This window comes from Musca autumnalis, unplaced genomic scaffold (assembly GCF_047663935.1).
Source record: "Musca autumnalis isolate F117 unplaced genomic scaffold, ASM4766393v1 scaffold_4, whole genome shotgun sequence".
In the NCBI taxonomy this organism is placed as follows: Eukaryota; Metazoa; Arthropoda; class Insecta; order Diptera; family Muscidae; genus Musca; species Musca autumnalis.
Window position 1 is genome coordinate 77,478,906 of NW_027411977.1, and position 10,038 is coordinate 77,488,943.

At 35.9% G+C, this 10,038-nt stretch overlaps 1 pseudogene; it reads left to right on the forward strand.

Annotated features, from left to right (window-relative positions):
- The first annotated feature begins 5,985 nt into the window (after positions 1–5,985).
- Positions 5,986–6,517, forward strand: LOC141401570 (ATP synthase lipid-binding protein, mitochondrial-like; annotated as a pseudogene).
- Positions 6,518–10,038: the final 3,521 nt, after the last annotated feature.

Genomic DNA, 10,038 nt, shown 5'->3' on the forward strand with positions numbered 1-10,038 from the left:
ATCTCCCGATTTTTGGTATTTTGAGAATTTTAGCTGCAATTTTTAACCGAACTAGCTGTAATGATCGGTATTTTGAGAATGTTAGCTACAATTTTGTCTATTCAAAAATAATCGTCAATATAGGTCCATGTTTTGGTATATCCCCTCATATAACTGCACCTCCCGATTTTCGGGAATTTTCAGTGGTCACGAAATTTCTTCACTAAAATTCGTCAACATGGGTCCATTTTTGAGGGTCTACATTGTTTCGATGAAACTACCTTCAATTTGACTCTTGAAGTTCCCTGCAGCTATAAAACTTTTCCGCCAAAAAATTTAAAGATAGGTTGACTCTTTGATATAGCCCCGTAGGTGGTACCTTTCACCTAGCTGATTAGATTAGATAACACTGTGCAACAAAATGGAGGTGAAAGTCTGGGGCACGGAAAATTCCTCTTGGGGAAGAAAGGCCTTGGTAAGTATATTATGAACTCCGAAGGACAGATCCGCCGTGAGTCGAACTTCCGCGTTATGGCGTGATGAAATTTTTGTTAGAGACCCTGTGGGCCATCAGGAGTTAGCGTTATATCTTTGTTCATTGTTGCTTAAGTGCTCTACAAAAACAATAAACAAAGATATAATGCTAATTCATGATGGCTTACATGGTCTTTTGCAAAAACTTCATCACGCCATAACGCGGAAGTTCGACTCACGGCGCTTCTGTCCTTCGGGGTTTTTAATATACACACACCAAGGGCTTTCATCTCCAAAAGGAATTATCTCTGCCCCAACATTTGTGTTCACAGTGTAATTTAAGCAATAGTGGGAGGCAGTAGGAGTCTAACCATTGTCGAAAAGTTGTTCCACCTAAAATTTTAAAAGGACCCTAATTATTCCATTTTAATTAAGACTATTTTATGGTGGCGGGTATAAAAAGTTCGGCCCGGCCGAACTTAACGACTTTTTACTTGTTCATTGGTCGTTTCGATAAAAATCACCGAAAACTATTTCTAAAATTTATTTAATATTTGTTTATACTCTCAACATTTAGACCAAAGAGATTATCGAAATAATGATTTTAGACCCCAAGTATGTTTGGACGATTTGTATGTTTGGACAATTGAAGACAATTTGGAGTCGATTTACCCATGACCGTCCGTCTGTCTGGCTAGCTGGTGCGTACGATAACTCTAGAAGAATCAACCTATTTGGTTCAAGTTTTAGGTTTCGTAAATTTTGTCCAAACTTAGTTTAAGTTCGAAGATGGACCATATTGGTCTACCCCTTCCGTTAATTACCCCCACAAAAGTTGAAAATTTTTCGCTAAGATTATCCGCACGATAGTTCCAGAAGGGACTAACCCAATTGTTCCAAACTAGGGATGTGGAAATATTACTTCCATGCATATATCACCGACTTGCCACCTTAAAAGAATTTTAAATTAAAAAAATTGAAATTTTGGTAGAAAATCTACATAATTAAAACAAGTTACTTAAAATAATAGCGTAGAAAATTAAAATATCAAAAATTGTCATCCTAAAAAATTTAAAATTTATGTAGCGAATTGGTTGATGCACCGGATCACTTTTACTTAGCGCTTAGAGGGCATATAACAGTTGTGTTCTCTTTAATTGATTTTAAAATTTATTCTGGAAAACAATATTTCTTAAAAATCTTCATAAGCATCCTTTAAGGAACATTCTTTGGAACACATATTTTTGTAGAAAAAATATGAATTCTTAGAATTTGTTCATTAACATTTATTTAAAGTGAAACTCTTTATGGCGGAATTGATATATTAGGCTTCTTCCAATCCATTTTCTTGAGGTTTATTGTTCCATATATGAATGAAAACCCATTTAAAATAACTTGAAAAAAAAAACCCGGAACTCCAAAGAATTCAACCCAGGGATTCGGGATTTGAGAAATAAAGAAAATATGGAATATGGACTACATCGGAACCCTCCTTTGGGTGTCTCCCACTCAATTTTTAAAAAAGTGCCTTTTAAGGTCTCATCGCGGATTGTTTCATTTTTTTGCGTTTTTTTGTCTTTGTGGCCCTTGTTACGACGGTAAAATTTTTTTGGGGTCAAAGTCCATTATTCTTGGGAAATTGGCCCAATTGAGTTTACTTATTTTCTTTGTGCTCGAGGCTGAGGGTATATCTCCGTCGGCGTAGCTGACTAATACTTTCTAACTTGTTCTAATAACATGTAGCGAAAAAGCCCCGATTGGTTATTACAAAATACGGACTATAATACTTTACGTTTCCAGTAATGACGGCGAATATATGTATGTCCTATATCTTTGGTATGTTACCATGTATATCAACTTATGTATATATGACCGGATGGCTAAAATATGTCGCAATCATATAAAATAAATTCCTGTTCCTGTCCACGATACCAGTCGGAGACGTTTTTTGACCACTAAGAACTCCAAATAGCAAATTACACCCAATTCGAACCGAAAATGTAGATAAAAACCTCAAAATAAATGATTAGGGAGGTACCGTAATATGAGGGATATACCGAAACCTGGACCTAAGACCACAATTTTTGGCGCAGAAGGTTTTTGTTTATTGAGAACTCCAAATGGCAAATTACAACCAATTCGGGTTGAAAATGTTGGTAAAATCTTTAAAATACCTGATATCGGGAGGTAACGTAATATGAGAGCTATACCGAAACCTGGACATAAGACCACCATTTTTTGGCTCAGAAGGTTTTTGACCATTGGGAACCCCAAATACCAAACTACAGCCAATTAGGGCTGAAAATGTAGATAAAAGCTTCAAAATACCTGAAATCAGGTGGTACCGCTACATGGGGGCTATAGGAAAAACTGGATCCATATTGATGATTTTTTTGGCTAAAGTATTTTTTACTTATTTTTAGCATATACTGAAAGAATCTGATTGATCCAACGATTATAAATATTTTTGTCGCACCTTCCCATACAAGTGGTACCACTCTGCGCCGCACCCACACCTTCCAATATTTTGATCTAATTTTTTGGTTTCCTTAGTTTCAATATATTTACTATCGAATGGTATATAAACTAACAGTCGGTGACAACAAAAACGGGGGTTTTGGCCAGGAAAATCGATTCCTAAACCACTGTGCATCGTTTACGTATTTCTTCCATAAAATGGTGTCTCCACATCGAAGATATGTTGAAGAAGTTATAAAGTTGTTCTAAGTGTACATATTTTTTGATAAATCCTGATAAACTAAATCAATTCATTATAATGCATAAAATACTTTTTTGGGCCATATTGAACAAACAGGCACAGCCAAAAAAACACAATTTCAAAATATTTTTTTTCAGTGTATGTCTTTTTATATCATTAAACCATATTCAACATGAAATGTTAATCTCAGTTTGCTGACTTTGTATGACTCCGTCCATATGGCTAAGTCTTGCTATAAGAATCTCTCCTATTTTATGGAATAGATAATTTGCTGTAAATTACTTTGTATGAACTGAAATACATTCGTGTTGTTGTTGTGTATTATTGCTTTGTAACTCAAGCCACTAAAATACAGATCATACCAAAGCCAATACCGACCGCATTAATGGTTAAGTCATTGCAGTGCAGTGGCCATATAGAAACCTCAAGAAGCGAAAACACATTTCCAACTAGGACAAGACAATCAACACAACACTATCATTCACAAAAGGCAGTCTATGAAATGGCAATTTGTGAATACAGTGATTTGTAACAGGCCGGTTGAAGAAAAACAATGTTAATTATGCTGCTCCACATTCGGATTTGTTTTTCAGGATATCATTTTACAATATTGATTTTGAATATCAATGTAGCAGAAGGAGTTGTGAAGACTTTATAATTCACCTTTTCCTCAATAAAAATGTTTTACTGTTGACTCCATGAACAGTATGTCTGATCAGTGATCACACCAACAGTATATTCGCGTTGATCGGACTATTATTGCGACCAACAGAGCACCTACAAAATTAGACAAAAATTATGTTTTTGGTACATTTTACCCGCTAAATATTTCACGATCATCACCAATAAAACTAGGGATCTATTCTGGTCTGAACCCGACCTCCATACAAAATTTCGTGACGATCGGTCCATAATAACGGCCTGGAGTTTGATTACAATTTATAATGGACAGACGGACGGACACACATCTCAAAATCGCTTTATCTCGCCGAGATATGAAGATTGGTATACCACATTGGGGGTCTCCGACGAATATTTCGCGATGTTACATGCATTTTTACCAAAACCACATAGTGGTGTAGGGTATAAATACGTTCAGTCAAGAGCAAGGTATCACCTACGGTGGTGGAAAAGTTTTATATCTACAGGAAAACACAAAAGTCAAATTACGGGTAGTTCCGTTAAGAAATGTAGCTTACGTACTTACTTAGTTGGCCCATTACAGAACATTTGTTCCATAGACCGAACTAAGAAAAGATCTCCATTCCTCTCTGTTTTTCGCTTGACTTTTTAGAATACCGCGCCTTTTCATTTCTTCATCCACTTGTATGCTCCATCGAAGCTTAGGCCTGCCGATTCTGCGTTTGTTGTGTTTATGGCAGTGCCGAGGTAGACGAAGTCTTTAACTACCTCAAAATTGTAGGTACCAACTTCCAAAGTTGGTCCGAGCTCTAAAGAAATGTATTTAAGACACTCAAAATACCGAAAATCGAGAGGTACGCTTGACAATTTTTAGTGAAAAAGTTTCGTGATCACGGTTGACGACTTTTAGTGAAGAAGTTTTGTGACCACTGAAAACTTCAGATGTCAAATTGCAGGTAGTTCGATTTTTGGTGGAAAAGTTTCGTGACAACAGAGAGCCTCCAATGTCATATTAAACCTAGTTCGGTTAAAAATCGTAGCTAAAATCCTTAAAATACTGAAAATCAGGAGGTACCGTTATATGGGGGCTATACCAAAACATGGACCAATTTGATCATTGAGAGCCTCAAATGTCAAAGTTTGTTGATCATTCAGTTCGGTTAAAAATTGTAGCTAAAATCCTCAAAACACCGAAACTCGGGAGGCACCGTTATATGGGTGCTATACCAAATCATGAACCTATGTTGATGATGTTTGGTGGATAAGTTTCGTGATTTATCGGTAGAGGTCCACACCTTCATATAGACCCCATAGAACGGTAACTCCCGATTTTCGGTATTTTGAAGGCTGTGGCCTCAATATTACTCCGAAATGACTGATATTTGGTATTTTGTCTTCGTCGGGGGTATTTAACTTTTCCCTCTAAATTTGTCGGTATATGTCAACGCCTTCATATAGCCCCCATGGAACCGTACCTCCCGATTTTCGTTATTTTGAGGGTTGTGGCCACAATAGCCCACCGAATTGGCTGAAATTTGGTATTTAGTCTTCGTTGGGAGTATTCAACTTTCACACATAGAATGGTACCTCCCAATTTACGGGTTTTTAAAGGCTTCAATATTCCACTGAAGTTACTGAAACTTGGTATTTAGTCTTTGTTGGTTGTGAAGGTTTTAGCATCATTACCACACCGAAATGTCAGGAATTTGGTACTAAGTCTTCGTTGGGTGTATAAAACTTTCGCCCAGAAATTTGTCGGTACAGTTCCACGCCTTCATATAGCCCACATAGAACGATACCTCATGGATTTCGTAATTCTGAAGGTTTTGACGATATGACTGAAATTTGTTGTTCCATGGGGTTATAAAATATTCCAGAAGTGAATTATCAGGTCCACGTCTTACTATATCCCCCATGGAAGTGTACCTCTTGATTTTCGGTGTTTTGAAGGTTTTACCGAAATATCGGAAATTTGAAATTTCGTCTTCGTTGAGTCTATAAGATTTCCGTCAGAATTTTGTCGGTATAGATCGACGTTTTGATATAGCCCCCATAGAACGGTGTCTCCCTAATTTCAGTATTTTGAAGGTTGGCCTCGTTGTTTTGCTTTGGTATTTAGTCTTCTTTATAAACAAAAGGAAACTAATTTTACTTCAATACAAACAAAAAAACTTAAATAAAAAAACAAATCAAAATGTTCGTATCAACAGTCTCCCGTATTGCCCCCGTTGCCAGGACCGCTCTCCTTAACGGCTCCAAGAAATACTTGCGACCATTGAGCAGCGCAGTCATTAGCCAAAGCCAAACCTTGGCCGCTCAGAACACAACCCCCGTTGCTGCCACAAATCAGGTCATTCCAGACCTCCCCCGTGCTCCCTGTGCTGCAACAGTCGGTGTAGCTGGTTCCGGTGCCGGTATCGGAACAGTATTCGGTTCCCTCATCATTGGTTATGCCAGAAATCCATCATTGAAACATCAATTGTTCTCCTACGCTATCTTGGGTTTCGCCCTTTCTGAAGCTATGGGTCTTTTCTGTTTTATGATGGCCTTCTTGCTCCTCTTCGCTTTCTAAAAAGTGTATTTGTGTCCTAAGAAGACTTTAAATCTTAAAAATTATAAACAAATAACATCTGTACCACAACAACAACAAGCACAGCTCCATCATCTTTATTGTTTTTAAAAAACATCCAAGAGTAATAAAAAGCAACAAATCGTGGTGGAGGGTACAACAAGATCGGCCCGGCCAAACTTATCGTTCTTACTTACTTGTTTTGTTAAGTTTTTTTTTTTTTTTTTTTGGAAGATGATTTTAGCTGTAGTTATCATTTTGAAGTTATAGTAGAACAATGTAAAATTGTGTATGTATGTTGCATTTATTTAGTTTTTCAAAATATTTCAATAATATTCCCATAGTCGTTGTTTTAATATTTTGTTAAAACAACTTTAATTTCTTAGTGGCAAAAATTTGGTTATGTTTACCAATGGGTAAGGCAGGGAAGACTATAGTTTCAAATCTCGCCACAGATCTTCATCAGTTCCCTTGTTTCTTGTTTTTCAACAAGAAACTTTTTATACCCAAGTGTCAATTCCTCGCTCAAATAGGTACGTGTGCAATGAAACACTCTGATCGAGAATTTCTTTGGCACTACCTAAATTCGAGCAACTTCAGTTCCAAGCAAAACCAATTTGTTCCCACTGCTATGAGTTCGTTGATTCTCAACGAAAAACACATAACTAATTTGTTGGTATTGCATACTACAGCAATAAACAACATTTCGACGGTGCCAGGTCTTACATTTATATTAAAAATATTTAAAAAATTGTAAATGCTAATTTTATAAACAACCACTTTGTTTCTTGACAACAAACTAAAATGAAACCAATCCCTTGCTGTTAGATACATACAAAAGGCGGTTGTTGTGCAAAGGGAAATTTGTTTTCGACATTTCGCTCCGAATTCGTACCGAAATCGGAAAAAAACATTGGTACATTAGAAGAGAAATTTACTTCGGACATTCTCCCTACGAAAAATCGTATAGAAATCGGAACGAAATGTGAGTGATTTTGTTTCCGAAACTGTTCAGATGTGTCGGACATCCGACATTTTTTATGCTGGGTAATTATAACAGTTACATCAGCTATTGCTTGCAACATAATATTACTACCATTAAAATGATATCGATACAGTGGTGACTAAAATATTATGTATTCCGTTTGCTTTTTTTTTACATTACAGTTTTGATCTTGACAGACCAGTGATTTACAAGGTCATCACGATTATAAATTCTCAGGATGGGGAATCGAAGGATTTCATCACTCAAACAATAAATAACATGGACGCATTTTTGGATGGCTGCAGGCTAGTCAATCTCAACTTTTTCGTAAGTAACACAGGTGTTGAAACTGCTCCGAAAGTAGAATCGTCTTGCAAGATGTTAAAGGAACTGCAAATGCTCATCACTTTCTCTGGGGAAACAGTAACATCAATTTTAGACGTGAGTCCATATTAGATTTCACTTTAATTACTAATCTGCGAGTATGCAATACGGTCACGTAAAATTTAGTGAACTTTTTTCTTTGACAATGTTTGCAAATAATGATTTGAGAAACTGTCTGTCTCTTCAACACTTGCTTGCTTGTTGGTCACTTAAATGGCATTCAAACTTTTTGTGTAAATGTTTGTTTAGTTTTTATTCGTTTACTCTTTTCGGCAAAAAAATTGACAAATTCCAGCCACTTGTTAAACCTAATAACACTTGTTGTTTTTTACTTTGTCTGCTCCATGTTGCTCCATTTACCATTTGCAAACAAAAATGTGGATTTTTTCCTCTAGACGACTTATGAACTGACCAACAAAATGTTCAAAAGTGTTTTTGCATCATTGCTTTCGTGGAACTCGTGGAACATTTTAACCAAACTGTCAATTACATTTCTTGCAAATGTCTCGCTTGGTGTTGACAGCAATATTTCTAACGATGCTCATGATAATGGAGATGACGATTTGTGCTTTTTATTGGCTATGGTCAGACGAACGAACTATTCAATCATTTACGAAAGCAAATTTTCTACGATACTTTTCAGTGCAAAGAAGTGAACACTTAAATACAGTTGTTTGCTTTTACATTAATGTTCAGGCGATCACAGTATTTGTTGGAAATTTTAAGGAATTAAATGCTTTAAATACTTAAGCATCGTTGGAAGACATTCAACGGTATTATTACTACAATATCCAGATATTTTTAGCTGTAAGCCTCTAAAAACCTAAAATTGGGAGCTTTGTTCAGAGCTTTTCGTGGGGCAGTTTGCAGATCATTATAGATATTAAATATAAAATTACAGTCAATTCGGTCAGGCAAATGTTGAACAATTTCTCAAACTACATGCCATGCTTAGAGGGGGGTCTGTTTTTCTTTGGTTTTTCATAGTACTATGATTTTCTTTTTTGAACGGTGGGTTACTAGCCGAACTCCCAACCCAAGTTTTTAACACTCATATGGGTGAAATCGCGACTCATTTTAGGCCACTACCTTCTGTAAAGAAGGGTGACACCACGGGTAGTTCAGCGTCCAACGTCCACTTGAGATGAAAGGGTACCAAGATAAGTCCTGGCTTTGTCATGATAAATGCATGGCCGCCTTTGCTTGGGCTCATTCTTCCTCTACGTCAGACATAGTTTCGACGAACAAATGTTGCAGCAAAGTTACGTAAGCGATCGTAGCAAATAATGTAAGAACAGACACAACATTGGGCATCAGTCAGCTGCAATCACAATAGGTGCATCAGCATATTCCACTCAACTCACCGATGTAGCCGAAATGATTTTCATTCCCATAGGATATTAACTTGTGTTACACATTTTTTTTAATTTTTGAGTAAATTTTTAAACTGTTTTAAAATTTTCAAGAAATATGTAAAGTATTTGGAGGAATTATTACAGAGAATTATTTAACTACATTTGGTATACTTATTGTCCAACATATTTGAAAGTATAAAAATAATGAAAACTTTAGACTTTTTGAGCAATTTTCTGCAGAGTTGTTGTTAAGTTTTAAGGTGTTGTTTAAGCGTTTAATTGTAATTTTAGGCTGACTGTAAGTGTTTCTGAGTTCAGAACAATATGTTTTTTTGTATTTATTGAACGTTTGTAGCATATTACGTCCAATACTTTAGCTTATAAACAACATCTAGAAAAAACATTCTTGCGATCTTTTGTTTTTGAAACTTTTGAATAGAGCTATGAGCATATAGTCTCTAACACATTTTTGTAATAAACTATTTTGATCATCATAACAATTACAAATTCTTTATTATGTTTCAAATTTGCAACAAATAAAACTATATCAATCATTTTTTATGATATATTTTCTATTCCACCGCAGTGTCTTCCGTTAAGATTATTTGAAACTCGTCTCTTCCTAAAAATTAGTAAATGTCTATTGTACAATAAAGCATTTTTCTGTCATATTTTATGTTTTGTTCGAGTCATTCCTTTTAAAAGATATTGCGCCCACAAGTCATTTCACTGTGTCACAGTATAATTTTTAGTTTTTTTCAAGAAAAAATATACACATATCTGTTGCTCCGTTTAAGATAAATCGTGCAAACCACTGTTGCTACAATTATTGAATTTTGGGGTGGAAAAACCAGAAGGAGTAGACCGAAAATCACCATCTACGAACTTTATATAAGGCTCGCAGAAATATTGCTATAAACAATGTTTGGAC